The 17833-nt window shown below is 43.0% G+C and overlaps 1 long non-coding RNA gene across 1 annotated transcript in view; it reads left to right on the top strand.

The window, feature by feature from the left end:
• The window catches only part of LOC108517887 (uncharacterized), a 47938-nt gene that overhangs the window by 4067 nt on the left and 26038 nt on the right, over positions 1-17833 (top strand). Inside the window, exon 2 of the long non-coding RNA XR_001882238.1 lies at positions 8390-8539. This is a non-coding gene — a long non-coding RNA (uncharacterized LOC108517887). The remainder of the gene's footprint in view (positions 1-8389; positions 8540-17833) is intronic.

Raw genomic sequence — 17833 nt, 5'->3', positions numbered from 1 at the left:
TAGGTGTGTGAAACACTTTGAACCCTGTAAGCTAGCCTCTTGCTGTTGAATGCTTTGGGCTTCAAAATTGTGTCTTCTGTGGATTTCAAGAGCTTGTTTTGGAAGTCAATGGCTGAGAATTTAACCCTGGTCTTCACTGTGCCATTCAGAAGGGAAGAGTGTATTTATGGAGTGCTCCTGCCAGCTTGGGGTGGATGGTGATGGCACAGTATGGGTAGGGATGGGAGAGACTTTGGTGAGACCAGGATGTATCCTGTTCCAGGTCAGGGAACCAAGAGAGCTTCTGGCAGTACCTGGTAGGGATTCCAGAGATTGGGGTGAGTGAGTGGATGTCTGAAAAAAGAGATCTTACCTGCAGGTTTGTCCCAAGCATAGCTGAGTTACCTTGGACTGAGCACTGCAATCCTTGGAGCCTCTGTTTGCATACTAATAAGTCAGAAAAATACGGAATTCTGCTCTGCCCACCTCACTTAACAGTGTGGGTGGAGGAGAGAAGTGCGGGTGGAGGAGAGAAGTGCGGGAGGACTTGTTTACATTGCAGGGCAGAGAAAATCATTGGTTACTGATGCTGCTGAGCCTGGCAGTGGGCCCCGGAAAACCAAGGAAGGGCCTGGGAGAGCTGCTGTTGTTCCCGGCTGTGGGCACACTGTCCCGACACCATGCCATGGCCCTTGTGACGAGGATGGCTTGGAGGAGCCAGTCCTGACGACTGACCCTGTTGCCGGGGACTGTGAGTAGCACTTAATGTGTAATAACTGTGAATGCCTCACAACAGCTCTGCAAGGTCAGGGCTACTATTATCCCATTTTATAGATGGGGAAACTGAGGCATGATCATCAAATACTGGGCACAGAGTCTCCAGTGTGTAGGTCTACTCCATAGAGTAGGGCAGTCTACTCCAGAAACCTGCATCCTTTTCAGATGACAAGGGTGAGTTGTGGCCCCAGAGGTCCCCATCAAAGCTGTGGACATTGGCAAATGAGGATTCTTTTTTGAGACAGGGTCTCACTCTGTTGCCCAGGCTGGAGTGCAGTGGCACCATCTCCGCTCACTGCAGCCTCAAACTCCCAGGCTCAAGTGGTCCTCCCACCTCTGCTTCCTGAGTAGCTGGGACCACAGGCGTGCGCCAGTATGCCTGGGTAATTTCTTAAAAATTATTTCTAGAGGTGAGGTTTCACCATGTTTCCCAGGCTGGTCTCAAACTCTTGGGCTCAAGTGATCCTCCCACCTCAACCTCCCAAAGTGCTGGGGTTACCGGTGTGAGTCACCACACCCCACCTGCAAACAGGAAATCAGGGTGCCAGCATTGTCAGGTACTGGTGAGGGCTCTCTTCCATGTTGCAGACGACCGCCTTCTCATTTTTTCTTCATATGGCAGGAAGGGCTAGCTGGCTCTCTGGCTTCTTCTTATAAGGCTGTATCCTTCATGAGGGCCAAACCTCATGATCTAACCACCTTCCAAAATTGCCACCTGCTGACACCATCGCATTGAAATTCGGGTTTCAACATATAAATTGAATTTGCAGAGGGGGGCACACACATTCAGTCCGTTGCTCTGGACATAAACTCAGTGAGGGCAGAGACCGTGTCCTGTTCTCCACTATGTCCTATTACCTAGCAGAGACCCTACCATATAATTGCTTAATACATATTGGTTGAATGAATGGGTGAATTCCTAATCATCTGTTTTTACAAAAAAGGAAAACAAGGCTCAGAGAGGTGAATTGACCTGCCCAGAGTCGCCAGGCTGGCGACAGGCACTGTGAGGCCTGGGACCCTGAGTTTATAGTGGCAAACACACACACACACACACACACACACACACACACACACACACATCAAAAACCTTGCTTCAAGCCATGGTGGAGAGGTGGAGAGGCTGAGACACAAGGATGTGAAGTCCTTCCTGCGTATTCCAAACACGTACAGAAGGAAAGGAAGCCACATGCTTTCAAAGAAGCTTGTTTTCAACCTTTCCGAATCATCTTATTCCAGCACTCGCTCTCTTGAAGTCTCTGCTTAAACATCATCTTTCACTGAGACCTGCCTGACCTACTCTTTGAAATAACAACTTCCTCCGAGCTTCCCTCCCGCTCAGTTCGTCACCACTGGACACACTCCCTATTGATCTGATGGGTTTTTTTTTGTCTGTAGCCCGACACTGGGCTGTCAGCTCCATGGGAACAGAGACTTTGTGGGGCTTGTTCTCAGCTGTATCCCCAGTGCCTAGAACAGTGCCTGGCACCTCCTAGGCAGTCAATAAGTAGTTGTGGAATGAATGCAAATGAGTGAATCCATGAAATTGCTTCTTTTTTGGCATACCCTGATTCCTCCCTTAAAAATGTGTATTCTTACAGAGCAATGTTATCACTATAGTCAGACTAACACTCTGCTGTCTGAAAAGGTCAGAGGCAGCTGGAAAAGCTGAAATTAAAATTTAAAAATTCATTAGCATGGATGAGTGTGCAATGATGGGGAATGTTTAGACCTTGGTTGGGGGAGGGAGCCTAAAATCTAAAGGGCTTCTCTGAAAAGAAACCCTGCCTCCCCACAAGCTAGACAGCAGTAGATGGTGTCCACGTTTTAGGATTTTGGCAATCTGATAGGTGAGACATTGTATATTCAGGCAATTAAAAAACCGTATTGAGGTATAATTAATATATAATAAATTGCACATAGTTAAGATATACACTTTGGTGTGCTTTGAAATGTGGTATAGCTGTGAAACCATCACGACAATCAAGACAATGAACATCTCCATCCTCCACAAAAATTTCTTGTGGCCCTTGGTAATTCCTCCCTCTAGGGCACCCCCTTGCCCACGCCCAGGCAACAGCTTACCTGCTCTATCACTGTAGATTCGTTTGCATTTTAAAGCATTTTATATAAATGGAACCAAACAGCATATACTCTGACTTCTTTCACTGAACATAATTATTTTGAGTTTCATCCATGTGTTGCATGCATCAATGTTCATTATTTTAATTGCAGAGCAATATGGATGTGCCCTAAATTGTTTATACGTTCACCTGTTGATGGAAATCTGGGTCGGTCTAGGTTGTAGTCATTACAAATAAAGCTGCTGCTGTGAACGTTTGTGTATGTCTTTGTGTGAGCATATGCTTTCATTGCTCTTGGACATATATCTGTGTGGAATGGCTAGAACATATGACGGGTGTATATTAAGCATCGTAAGAATCTGTCAAACAGCTTTCCATAGTGCTTGCACCATTTTATAGTCCACTAGCCATGTAGGAGAGTTCTGGTTCCTCCACATTCTCACAAACCTTGAGGCTGGTCAGTCTTTTAAATTTTACTTATGCTAATAGTCAAGCAGTGATTTCTCATTGCAGTTTTAATTTGGATTTCATGTGTTTGTCTGCCAATGATTTGTCTTCTTCAGTGGAGTGTCTGGTTCAATCTTTTGGGTTATTATTTTTGAGTTTTGAGAGTTCACGATGTATTCTAGATACAAAGTCTTTGTCAAATCTATGGATTGGGAATATCTTCTCCAATTCTGTGGTTTGTCTTTTCATTCTTTCAATGGTATCTTTTGAAGAGCAGAAGTTATTAATTTTGATAAAGTCCCATTTGTCAACTTTTTCTTTTATGGATTTTGCTTTGGCGTTCATCTAAGACATATTATTTGCTCAACCCAAGGTCACATTTTAAAGTGTGGTTTTTTTTGTAGTACATGGTGCAAGCTATGGATCAAAGTTCATTTCTCTTTTCTTGTGCATGCAATTGTACAACATCATTTTTTGAAAAGACTATTTTTTCCACTGAATTGAATTCCACCTTTGTTGAAAATCAGCCATATACATATGAGTGAGTGTATTTCTATATCTGTCTTCTGTTTAGTTGATCTATTTGTTTATTTTGACACCAATAGCACCATTTCCTGATTACCGTAGCTTTATGATAAATCTTAAATCAGGTTGTGTTAGATATATATATATATATTTTTTTTTTTTTTTCCTTTGCAAACTATGTTGTTTTGGCTATTATAGGTCCATTGCATTTCTATGCAAATTTTAGAATTACGTGTCAATTCTGACCAAAATATCCTGCTGTGATTTTGATTCAGATTGTGTCGAATCTATAGATCAGTTTAGGGAGAATTTACATCTTAACAAATATTGTGTCTTCCAATCCACAAATACAGTATATCTCTTCATTTACTTAAGTGTTTAAAAAAATTTTCCTTCAGCAATGTTTTATAGGTTTCAGTGTGCTTTTGTCAGATTCATCCATAAGTATTAAGTATTGGAATACTATTATTAATCATACTGCCTTTTAAAATTCCAGTTTCTGTTTTTTATTGCTAAAGTATAGAAATCAATTGATTTTTGTTGGTTTAGTTGAATCGTTCAATCTTTCTAAGCTCACTGATTAGCTTTAGTGGCTTTTTTTGTGGATTCTATCAGGTTTCCTTTTTAGACAACCATGGTGTTGTTGAATAAAGAGAGTTTTAAATTTTCCTTTCCAATCTGGATGCTTTTTATTTCTTTTTCTTGACTTATTTACTGGCTAGAACTTCCAGGACAATGTTTAATGAGTTGGTGAGAGCAGATATAACCCACTAGTTTCTGATTTGCTTGTTCACCATTGAGTGTGATATTAGCTGTGGGTTTTTCGTGGATAACCTTTACTGGATGGAAGAGTTTCCCTTCATTCCTACTCTGACAATGATTTTAATCAGAAATGGACATTGGTTTTTGTCAAATGCTTTTTCCCCATTGAGATGGCCATATATTTTACTTTTTTTAAAAATCATTTTATAGAGTAAATTACAGTGATTGATTTTTTAAAAAAACATTAAATCAACTTTGCCTTCTTGGGATAAACTCAGCTTGGTCATGATATACTACTCTTTTTTGCGATCTATTGTTAGTTCTTATTTGCTAAAATTTTGTTAAGAACTTTTGCATCTAAATTCATGAGGAATAGTGATCTTTGGTTTTCTCTTCTTGTAATGTCTTTGTCTGGTTTTGGAATCAGGCTATTGCTGGCCTCATAAAATGAGTTGGAAAGTGTATTCTCACTTCACTTTTATGGAAGAGTGTGAGAAGAATTGGTATTATTTCTTCCTTAAATATTTGTTCAAATTCCCCCCTTGAACTTTGGTGCCTGGCATTTTCTTTATTGGAAGATTTTAAACTAAAAGTTAAATTTGTTTGAGTATGCAGTATCTGTTTCTTCGTGAATAACAGTTGGTAATGTATGTACTTCAAGGAATTTATTCATTTCATCTAAGTGGTCGAATTTATTGGCATAAAACTGTTCATAATATTTTATTATTTTTTTAATTTCTGTGGAATCTATAGTAATACCAGTTTTTTCATTCCTGATATTGATAATCTATGTCCTCCCTCCCTCCCTCCCTGCTTTCCTTCCTTCTTTTCTTTCCTTTTTTTTTTCTATATCTTTCCAGATCAGTTTGGCTACAGGTTTATCAATTTTACTGATCTTTTCCAAGAATCAGCTTATAGCTTCATTGATTTTTCTCTATTGTTTTTCTGTTTTGTATTTCACTGATACCTGCTCTTACCTTTGTTATTCCCTTTATTTGGCTTACTTTAGGTTTAAGATGCTCTCCTTTTTTTTTATTTTCTTGAAAGGGGATCTAAAGTCATAGACTTGAGACTTCTTTTCTAAATATAGGATTTAGTGCCATAAATTTCTCTCTAGTAAATGTGTTATTGACACTCACATATTTCCATAATGTCAGTTTTGGACTGAGTTCAATTGATTTATTTTCTTCTTTATTTTGCGCCACGTTTCCTGCTTCTTTACTTGCCCGGTATTCCTTGATTGAATGCCAATCATTTTAACTTATTGGGTGCTGAGTATTTTGTATTCTTGTAACTAACGGCTTTGTTCTGGTATGCAGTTAAGAATTTGGAAATACTTTGATCCTTTTGAGTTTAGCTTTTATAATTTATCAAGATTTTTAGTCTATGGCTAATGATTCCTCACTATTGAGACAAGATCGTTCTGAGTTCTCTACCAAATGACCCCTGACTTCCAAAGTCTTCAAGTCTGGCTAGTGGGAAACAGCGCTATTTCCCAGCTGTTGTGAGCACTGAATATTGCTCCCTGGAATCCTTTTGGTTGATTCTCTCCCTGGCCTCAAGTAATTTTCTCAACGCATGTGCTGATGTCACTCTACTGAATAGTTGAGGATAGCCCCCTGCAGATTCCAGTGTTCTGGCTCTCCATAGCTCTCCTCTCTCCAAAACTCTGCCCTGCAATCTCTTGAGCTCCCCTGGGCTCTGCCTGGGTTCCCTTGCCTGCAGCGGTGTCTGGAAGGTCTCCCAAGGCAGAAATCGGGGCAACTCTAGGATCACCTCATCTCTCTCCTGCCTTTCAGGGTCACTGTCCTTTGTTGTCTAATGTCCAACATCTTGAAAACTATTGTTTTGCACCTTTTGTCCATTTGAAAATATTTTCCAAGTGGTAAGATAAATCTGATCCTTATTACTGTGTGTTTGTTGACAATCTTAGACTAGTTTTAATTTACCTTTCTCAGATGACAAGGTTATCTTCTTCTCATACAATTAAGATACTTTTCTTTTCTGTGAATTGCGTGTTCACTTGTTAGCTTATTTTCTCCAGGGTTTTCTTTCTCCTGAGGCTTTGGGAAACGCTACAGAGATTTATATGTTAGGGATAATAACTCTTTTTTTAATGTATTGTGATTTAAATTAAAAATATTTCTCCAGTGTAATGTTTGTCATTTTAATTTTATGGGTTTTGTCATGCAAATGTTTTAAATTTTATGTAAAATATTTTCCCTTATTGCTTCTAAATTATTAAATATATTTCTTACAAAACAAAAGATATAAATAATGTCTTCCACTTAATGTGGAAACGGAGTAATAGGTGGAAACCAAGTAATACAAATAAGCTCTTTAAACATCTCCTGGGTGAGGGGCATTAGGTTCTAATATAATAGGTAGATTGTCAATACCCACAGTTTTTAGAGAATAGTATCTTAGAAATAAATATATTTGCATTGTATATTTGCATGGGTCTATGTTTAAAATTGGTGCTAAAGCTGGATATGGTGAACCTTGCTTGTTGTATTCAATTGTTCTTTCTTTTAAAGTGCTGGTTGTAGTGAAAGGGTCCATGGGAAAAAATTCCGAGCACAGGAACCCAAGCAAACAGGCCTGTAGGTAGAGATGGGCAGAGGCTAAAGAGGGAAGCATGGCAAGTGAAAGGAGGCACTGTTACTTACTGGCATCTGCTATGTGCCAGGCACTGTGTAAGCGACAGGTGTAGAAGAGAAAGGCTGCAGTGGGTATGAGCATCTTTGGGGCTACTTTGTTTTTGGAATATCCAGCCTATATTTGGAAAATATCCCTCCTTATGATTTCGCTCTGGACTGAATGACTGTGTCCTCCTCCCCCAGAATGTATATGTTAAAGCCCTAGCTCCTAATGTGATGGTATTTTGAGGTGGGGCTTTGGGAGGTGATTAGGTTTAGATGAGGTCATGAGGGTGGGGCCCCCATGGTGGGATTAGTGCCCTTAAAGAAAGAGGAAGAGCAGGAGATTCTCTCTCCCTCTCTTTCTCTCTCTCTCTCTCTCTCTCTCTCTCTCTCTCTCTCTCTCTCTGCACACACAAGGACCATGCTGCACCCTGATCTTGGCCTTGCAGTCTCCAGAACTGTGTGAAATAACTATCTGTTGTTTCAGCCACCCAGTCTATAATAATTTGTTACAGCAGTCCGAGTTGACTGAGACCATACGTGCCTCCCTAAAGCAGAAGCCTATAACTCACTCTCTCAGTTTCCCTCGAGATTCAGGACAGATAGGTGAGTTGGGCCTCATGAATCAGATGCACTCACGTAAAACCTTGATTTGGAAGAGAAAAATAATTGGATGAGGCAAGCACATTGACAAATCCACTTTCTTGTGTGGATTACAGCAGAGGTTATTTTCAGAGAGGGCAGCAGGGCTGAGGTTCCGGGGTCCAGCCTGCCAGTCGGCACTGGGAGCTGAGATGTCTGTGCTCACTGGAAATGGCAATGGGCGGTCCTCACTGCAGGTGACCAGCCAGGGGATTTCAACATTCATCCTGGATATGGTATTCTTTGAGGAGTCTGGGCGGGGGGTCCTTAATGTCTTTAAACTGGTATTGAGGGAACCTCTGCCTATTGCCTGTCACTTAAGGCTCATCAGCAAGCTGACATATTTGAAACTTGCAGCTTCTTCACAGCAGACAAAAAGAAAAGGGAGATAAATTTTTTAAAATTCTCGTTTTCCCTAGAAAACAGAGATGAGAGAAAACCCTTGTGTTATGGCCATTAACCATTTCCTTTGTTCATTCAAATAGGAATCTAGCTTTTTTGCTTTTTTTCTTTTTTCTTTTTTTGTACCAGATGCTATGCTAAGTGCCAGACCACTGTGAACTGCAGAGGAAAAACCAGGATGTCAGAACTCTTCCACCGGCGGGGATATTAGAGGCCACAAAGCCTCCATCACTCAACGCAATTGCATATAAAAAATAATTTTCTGCGGACCACATGGAGGTGAGATGTTTGAGGTTTCTGAACAGGAAGTCCAAACATGTTAATTTGATACATTAGCAGGGGCTTATTATTTTCCCCTAACAAGGTCACAGGAAATTTGTTAGCCCTGCATCAGAATCCTCTGGAAGAAAACTCCTCAGAGGTCACATTAACCCTTTAGTTCCCACTGCTGTGAGGAAGTTTCTGTTGGGCAGGGCTTTAGCTTTTGATGGTCATGGAAACATCCCAGTCTTTCACCTTTATATGATGCCTCCGTTTTCATCTGTCCATCCATCCATCTATCCATCCACTCACTCACTCAACCAATAGTTGCTGGAGCATCTGCCGTGGGCTCTGCTGCAGAATCGGGGATGTGGCAGTGAACAGGACCCACAAATTCCCACCCTTCAATGAGTTAACATTCTCATGTCATTCTCTCACAGCTTCATGCAGCAACTGTCTACAATCAGTGTCTACAATCAGTGTCATTTTCTTTTCTTTTTTTTTTTTTTTGAGGCGGAGTCTCGCTCTGTCGCCCAGGCTGGAGTGCAGTGGCCGGATCTCGGCTCACTGCAAGCTCCGCCTCCCGGGTTCACGCCATTCTCCTGCCTCAGCCTCCCAAGTAGCTGGGACTACAGGCGCCCGCCACCTCGCCTGGCTAGTTTTTTGTATTTTAGTAGAGACGGGGTTTCACCATGTTAGCCAGGATGGTCTCGATCTCCTGACCTCGTGATCCACCCGTCTCGGCCTCCCAAAGTGCTGGGATTACAGGTTGAGCCACCGCGCCCGGCCTCAGTGTCATTTTTCATACAAAAAAGTGAGGTGCCGATCACACAGCCTGTAAGCCCTTTCCCAGTCTTTTCTCCATAGAGCAGCCAGGCTAATCTTTTTAAAAAATGTAAGTCACTCCCTGCTTAAAATCTTCTAGTGCCACCTCATTGCTCTTAAGAATAAAATCCAAATTCCTTACCAGAGCCTATGAGACCGTGAAGGATATGCCTCCTGGCTCCCTCTGTGACCTCATCTCCCCCTTGCTCCTCGCAGTTCTGCCACGTTTGTCTTCTCTTTGCTCTCCCAGGACTCTGCGCGGGATCCTGCCTCAGGACCTTTGCACCATCTATTTCCAAACACTCCACTCTCTGTGTATTTTTTTGGCTGATTTCTACCATTCAGGTTTCAGCTCAAGTATCACCTCCTCCAATAGGCCTTTTGGGACTTGTCCCCTTACTTGAATTAGCACACACCCACTTCTCTTTCCCCCATGCCCTGTTTTATTTCTCACATGGCTGTGGCAGTCAGCTTTCTTAGCAGCAATATGGACTCCAGCAAACGAACTCTGGCAGATACAGGGGTGGTGCAGGGGAACAAGCTCTTGTTCGCAGCTAGATGCACTGGCTTGCTCTTCTGCCCCTTACTGGCTGCAGAGCATGAGACAAGCATCTTAATCTCTCCAGTCCTTGGAACATGGAAACCAGACCATGTCTTTTCCTCTGCTCAAAGCCTTGTAAGGGCTTCCCATCCCAGGCAGAGAAAAAGCCAGGTTCCTTTCTTGGCCCTGTAAAGCCATCCAACTGGACCCATTCCTTGCCTGACCTCTTCTCCCACGCCATCCCCCACTGGCTCTGCTCCAGCCACTTCTGCCCTTGCTGTTCCTTGAGCAGCCAGGAACGTGGCTGCCTCTGGGCCTTTGCACTTGCTGCTTTCTCTCTCTGGAATACTCTTCCTCCAACACCCATGTGGCTTTTAAGTTTTCATTCAAGCATTACCATCTCAGCGAGACCTTCACTAGTTGCCCTATTGAAAATTGCAACCCCACCTCCTCCCCAACCCCTATCCCTTTCCCTCATTGATTTCTCCCCTTAGCACTCATCAGCTTGTCACGTACTTTCATTTGCTTATTTGCTGGTTTATTGTCTGTCTTCTTCCACCACAATGACGGTTCCATGAGAAACGATTTCTGTGTTGTCAGTGATAACGTTCTAGCATCTAGAATGCAGGCACAGGGTGGGCAGAACAGCTGAATGAATAAGTAGACAAGGTTTGGTTCCTTTATTCCTCTTCTTTGCAGTAGATAGTCAGAGTCACTTCCTGATACCAGGGTACTGAGTATGGAGTGAGACTCAGGCATTAGATTCCAGCATGCTGCCTGCTGGTGCTGGCCATCTCTGGTCCCATCCCTGCTCAGCTCTCATGCTTGGCTTCCTACCCAAGACAAGCAGCCCAGGAAACAGATTCAGTCAATGCTCTTCACCTTGAGCATCTGAGAGCTGTGCTTGATGAAGTCTTAAAGCCAGTAAGTATCAGCAGCTAAGCTCTCTCTGCTAGATGGTCAGTGCAAAGGCAGTAGTGGCCACACTTAGGCAGCCGCTGGGGAGAGGACAAGGACAGTCAGCTTTAGAAGGAAGGACACAACTGACCTCTGCTTGCTGGCAGACGGGGTGGGCTGCAGAGCTGATGAAAACAGAGGCTCCAAGTCCTGTGTGTAAGAACATGCAGACTCAGTCACACTGCAAGGGCCTGAGTCCTGGGTCTTTTATATCTGTGTGATATTGGGTGTGCTGGTTAATTTTATGAGTCAACTTGGCTGAGCCATAGTGCCCAGAGATATGGTCAAACGTGATTCTAGGTGCTTCTGTGAGGGTGTTTTTGGATGAGATTGACATCTAAGTAGGTGGACTTGAGTAGAGCAGGTTGCCCTCCGTAATGTGGATGGGCCTCGTCCAATCAGTTGAAAGCCTGAACAGCAGAAAAGACTGACCTCCCCTGAGCAAGTGGGATTTTCTGCCCACAGATGGCCTTTAGGCTGGAGCTGTAGCCTCAGCTCTCCTCTGGGTCTCCAGCCTTCCTGCCTACCCTGCAAATTTTGGACTTCCCAGCCTCCTTAAAGTAAATCTCTATCAACATACTGGTGGCCCTCTGTATCCATGGTTCCACATCTGTGGATTCAACCAACTGCAGATCAAAAATTTAGTTAGACCTGTGAAAGTTGTGTACAGATTTTTCCTTGTTGTGATTCCCCAGACAATACATTTAACAACTATTTATATAGCATTTACATTGTATTATGTATTATAGGTAAACTAGAGATGACTTAAAGCAGTGGTCCTCAACCTTTTCTGCACCAGGGACCAGTTGCATGGAAGACAATTTTTCCATGAACTGGCAGGAGGGGGTGGTTTTAGGATAATTCAAACCATTATGTTTATTGTGCACTTTATTTCTATTATGATTACATTGTAATGTATAATGAAATAATTATACATCTCACCATAATGTAGCATCCGTGGGAGCTCCAAGCTTGTTGTCCTGCAACTAGATGGTCCTATTTGGAGGTGATGGGAGACAGTGACAGATCATCAGGCATTAGATTTTCAAAAGCAGCACCCAACCTAGATCCCTCACATGTGCAGTCCACAATAGGGTTTGTGCTCCTAAGATAATCTGATGCCACCACTGATCTGACAGGAGGCAGAGCTCAGACAGTAATGCAAGCGAGTGATGGAGAGTGGCTGTCAATACAGATGAAGCTTCACACACTCACCCAGCACTCATCTCACTCACCTCCTGTTGTATGGCCCAGTTCCTAACAGGCCATAGGCCAGATGGGTTTGTGGCCCAGGGGTTGAGGACCCCTGACTTAAAGTACACAGGAGGATGTGCTGTAGGGTACAGGCAAATACCACATCATTTTACTGTATCTGCGAGGGGTCCTGGAACCAATCTCCTGAAACCAAGGGAGGACCATATATACACATTCTATTGGTTCTGTTTCCCTGGAGCACCCTGAGTAATACAAGGGAAGTCTTTTCATGCCTCAGTGAACCTGAGACTTGGTTCGCTTGTCACTGGTGATACCTCCAGAGCTAGCTGATGTGGGTCCCCACTCCCTCAATGGCTCCTGGCCTTGGGCACATAACTGAACCCCTGCGTGCTCCAGGCTCCTCTGCAAAGTTGGGAGGGTAGTAACAGTGCTGCCCTCAGAGGGTTATTGTGAGAATTAAATCCTTTAGTGCCCATGAGTGCTGAAGGCTAGAGATGCACTGGTCTTTACTATCGGGACATAAGGATTGAGAAAATCCATGAAACTGCTCAGCATGGTAAGTAGCTTGCTAGGTGAGTGTGGCTCACACCAAGTTCTCGGCATCTGTTAGATGGTACTATTAACACAATATTTATTTGTAAATTACTGAAACCTTATTCACCAGATAAGTATGAATTGAACCCAGACCTACAAAAAGCTTAAAATACTTGGGAAACAATAATTTACCTTAGGAGGTAGTCAGCTGTCTGGTAACCTCAATCAGCTGGAATTTGCTGGCAAATTCAGGAATTGAAAAATCCTAGAGATTCTAGGTCAGAGAGTACAAACTTGCAGTCATGTAGGATGAATAAGTCTAACCTAATGCACAGTAGGAGGACTATGGTTCATAATATTGTGTTGTATGCTGAGCGTTTGCTAAGAGACTGGATTTTATGTTTTCTTACCACACACACACACATACATACACACACACACACATACACACACAGTAACTATGTGAGGAGATTGAGATGTCAATTTGCTTAACTGTAGTTATCATTTTACCATGTGTATCAGAACATCATGCTGCACATGTTAAATAGATATAATAATTAATAAACAACTATCCTAGAGAGATGAAGGGTAAGCATCATACAAAGCCACACACTTGATTCTGTGGAAAGGTTCATGGGATCCTCCTTAGGCTCCATGCCTGCTGGCACAATGTCTGTTGTAAAAGGAAGCATTGGAGAATGGCCTACCTTGAAACCCCTTGGGATTTTATGCTCAATTTGGGAAGCCTGGAATCCATCCCAGTGCCCCTACAGGTAAGGACTTATGCTTTTATTGAATTGCATGTAATGACAAGAAGTTAATATCAACTGATGGACCTTAGAAACTAAAGAACTGGCCAGGCATGGTGGCTCACACCTGTAATCCCAACACTTTGGGAGGCCGAGGCGGGCTGATCACCTGAGGTCGGGAGTTCGAGACCAGCCTGGTCAACATGGCAAAACCCCATCTCTACTAAAAGTAAAAAAGTTAGCCAGGCATGGTGGTGAGCACCTGTAATCCCAGGTACTCAGGAGGCTGAGGCAGGAGAATTGCTTGAACCAGGAGGTGGAGTTTGCAGTGAGCCAAGATCACGCCACTGCACTTCAGCCTGGGTGACAATAGCGAGACTCCGCCCCCCCCCAAAAAAATGCAAAAAACAAAACAAACCTAAAGAACTGAATCAGTTCTTCCCATTTCTGTACCATCAAGGGCATTCATTCATGCATCATATATAAGTTCTGGAACACAAATTTCCAGTTGATTTTTTTAAATTCAAAAACATAAGATGGCATAAAAACTCAGCCACATGGGAACATTCCTAAGTATTAAGCTCCCAATGTATTTCACCTTACAAGCATTTATTGAGCTCCTACTATGTGTCTAGAACCACATTAAGTGAGAGGATGTTTAAGATATGTTCTTAGTCTGAAGGAGGTCACAGTCTAGCCAGGTTCACATATTTCACAATATTTATTGGCATGTGAGTAAATAACAAATTGCTATAAAACTTCATAGGTTGGTGAGACCACTGTGGGCTATAGAAATAAGGAAAGGATTCTTTGAGGAGGTAAGAAGTGAATTGAATTATATCATGAAGACTTCGTTGGTGTCTTGGAGGTAAATATAGCACCTCTTTCTTCACCTCCTAATTTTGAACCAATTAAGACACAGGAGCGAGACAGATGGGGATGAAAATATCACGCTAAAAGGCTGCATTTACCCATGTACCTAAGGTGGGTAGCCATATGGGTTTCCTCCTACTTTCCCTGCTGAATGAGGTACATAGACTCATTCTCCCAGTCCTATGTACCACTGACCAGCATAGGTTTCTGAAAGGAATGGCTGAGAGGAGCATGCCCCATTCAGTGAGGAGGTGAAGAGAGGCTACAGATGACTCTCAAAATCTCTCCCGGAGAGTGGAATGGAAATTCTCGGCCTCTGTGGAAACATGAGGGGTAAACTATACATATATCCTTGTATGACTAGTAAGTGATGCCTAAATTAAATTTGGTTTGGAAGTGTGTAACAAAAGCAGTGATTCTGGATGGGTATATTAACAACATCATCAACAACAACATCAACATTAATAACATCAACAACATTATCACATCAACAATAGCAGCACAGCAGTAGTACCAACAGCAGCAACAATAATAATAGAATAATGTCTGAGCAACAAGAATAAAAATAGCAACAATAGTACTGTCAACCATATCAGCAAGAACATTAACAGTAAAATGCCAACAGCATCATCACAACATCCACAGTAGCAGTGTCAACAGCATCATCACAACACCCATAGTAATGTCAACGGCATCATAACAACACCCACAGCAACAATGCCAACAGCATCATCACAACATCTACAGAAACATCATCACTAGAGCATCACCAGAGCATCATCACTACTTGCACAGTAACAACATCAACAGCAACATAACAGTATCCAGAGAAATAATATTGACAGCGTCATCACAACACCCACAGTGTCAACAACATCGTCACAACACCCATAGTAACAACATTAGCATTATCACAACATCCACAGTAACAATGTCAACAGCACCATCACAGCATCCACAGTATTAGTGTTAACAGCATCATCACAACATCCGTAGTAACAGTGTTAACAACATCATCACAACATCCACAGTAACAGTCTCAACAGCACCATTACAACATCCACAGTAAAGCATCAACAGCATCATCACAACACCCACAGTAACAATGCCAACAGCATCATCACAACACCCACAGTAACAGTGCCAACAGCATCATCACAACATCTACAGAAACAGCGTCTAGAGCATCATCACTACTTCCATAGTAACAACATCAACAGCAACATAACAGTATCCAGAGAAACAACATCAACAGCATCATCACAACACCCACAGTAACAGTGTCAATAGCATCATCACAATACCCATAGTAACATTAACATCCTCACAACATCCACAGTAACAGTGTCAACAGCACCATCACAACATCCACAGTAACAGTGTCAACAGCACCATCACAACATCCACAGTAACAGTGTCAACAGCACCATCACAACATCCACAGTAAAGCATCAACAGCATCACAACATCCACAGTAGTGGTGTCAACAGCATCATCACAACACCCACAGTAACAATGCCAACAGCATCATCACAACATCTACAGAAACAGTGTCTAGAGCATCATCACTACTTCCATAGTAACAACATCAACAGCAACATAACAGTATCCAGAGAAACATCAACAGCATCATCACAACATCCACAGTAACAGTGTCAATAGCATCACCACAACATCCACAGTAACACTGTCCAGCATCACTGCAACATCCACAGTGACAATGTCAACAGCATCATCACAGCAACAGTAGCAGCACATCAGCAGCAACAACTGCCGCAAAATGGCAACAACAGCGGTATCAACAATAATAAGAACAGTAGTGAAAACATTGTCATCAACAACAGCAAAAACATCAGCAGCAACATAATCCACAGCAACAGCAGCAAAAATAGCAATAGCAGTAGCAGCAGCAGCAGTAACAATAACAAAAACAGCAGCAACACCATCAACAGCAATAACAACGCTAGGTAGCATTTATAGAGTGCTTATCTCACACCAACCTCCAGGCTAAGTACTGAACATGCATGATCTCATTTAACCCTCACAGGATTTATCTTCAACAGTGAAATAGAGACTAGATAAAATTATGCCCATGAGATAGGTGTAATCCAGTAAAAAAGGACTCAGTTGTTGAGCTGGGTAGGTCTGGGTTCTAATCCATATTCTTTTATTATCTAAGCAACCTCAGGCAAGCTCTTTAATTTTCCTGCATTTCAATTTGTAATTTCCAAATGGGGAAAAAATCTGCACCCTGGATTTGTCGTGAGGACTCAGTGAGGTCGTGGGGTAAGGTACTGGCACGTTCCCACGGGGTCACCTGGGTGGGAAGGCATCTTGTCAAATCAGACTCAAGAGGAACCACTGGGAGGATGAGGTTGTGGCTCTGCCCACCCCCTGTCTTCTCCAGTATTCTTTGTCTTTTCATCGTGTTGGTTTCTCCCAGCTGGGAGCTGTCAGAAAAGCTCAGAAGTGGCGGGGAAAGGCAGCCTTTCATCCCCTACGCTTGTCATCCTCAGCTTTTTGCCGATGCTCAGTTCTTTTTTCCTAGGGAAGATTAAAAAAGAAAACACATAAAAGCCCACAAACATAAATGCATCAGACACAATCCTACTTCTTCAACGCAGAGTCTCAGGAGACTGCCTTCTAAGGGGAAGACAAAGGGAATTGGACCTGCAGAGCAGGCTCTGCATGTTTGTTCTTAGGAGACTTGGCACAAAGGCGAAGGTTGGCTCTCCACCTCCCATTAAATGCGGACACACTTTCCAGAGGCCTTGTGTCTGAAGGCAGCACAGTGCCTTTGAGAAGCTGGTATGCTGGAAACAGCACACTTAGAATAAGCACCAAAGAAGATGGCCGAAGCAACTCCCCCACCTTGGCTGACAGAATTCATCTATGGTACTCACCCCTCCTTCTGTGCCAAGCATCCAATCAATGAAATGATAGTTATTCTTCCCCATTAGCTTCATGAAGTCTAAGTCTGCTTTGTTTGGTTCACCACTGTATTCACCATTACTATTGTCCCCAGTAGGTCATATTCTCCCAGAAGCAGAGCCTGAGCCAAGGATTCAATGCAAGGGATTTGTGGAGGAAGTGCTCCCAAGATGTACCAGTGAGGCAGTGGAGGGTGGAGGACGAATAGGGGAGGAGAAGAGACTCAACAAGTGTATCGTCTTGGGTGACACCCCAGCCTCATCTTGGTCTTGTGTGCTGAAGCAGAGATGATATCTCAGGGTTTGTCCTCTCCAAGGCTCAGGTGCTGGGCTTTTGTATTCCCACATTGGTGGTCACTGGCTGTGGGTTAGGGGGGATGGGAAGGGCTGAGAGTGAGTTGCTAAGTTGTTCCAGCTCTCCAGGGAAGGCCCCAGTGCTCACTGACAGGGAAAAACATTGTTAAAAATTGGTTCTTTGAATTGTGAGTCTTGTGAATTTACTTCTGGGTGTCCATTGGTAATTGATCCACAGGCTCCCAGGAAGTCCTTGTTTTTCTTAGCAGCAGGGCATACAGGAGCTGGGCTGGATGCACAGGGCTAGTAAAAGGCTTCAGAGGGGATCTGAGCTGGGCACCCTCAGGGTCTGCTGTGTTTTTCTTTAAGAATTGAGAGACAGAGCGCAATAAAA

Source organism: Rhinopithecus bieti, unplaced genomic scaffold, assembly GCF_001698545.2.
Source record: "Rhinopithecus bieti isolate Rb0 unplaced genomic scaffold, ASM169854v2 scaffold_43115, whole genome shotgun sequence".
NCBI classification, from domain to species: domain Eukaryota; kingdom Metazoa; phylum Chordata; class Mammalia; order Primates; family Cercopithecidae; genus Rhinopithecus; species Rhinopithecus bieti.
Note: the sequence above shows the minus strand (reverse complement) of the source record. Positions and strands in the feature narration are given on the sequence as shown.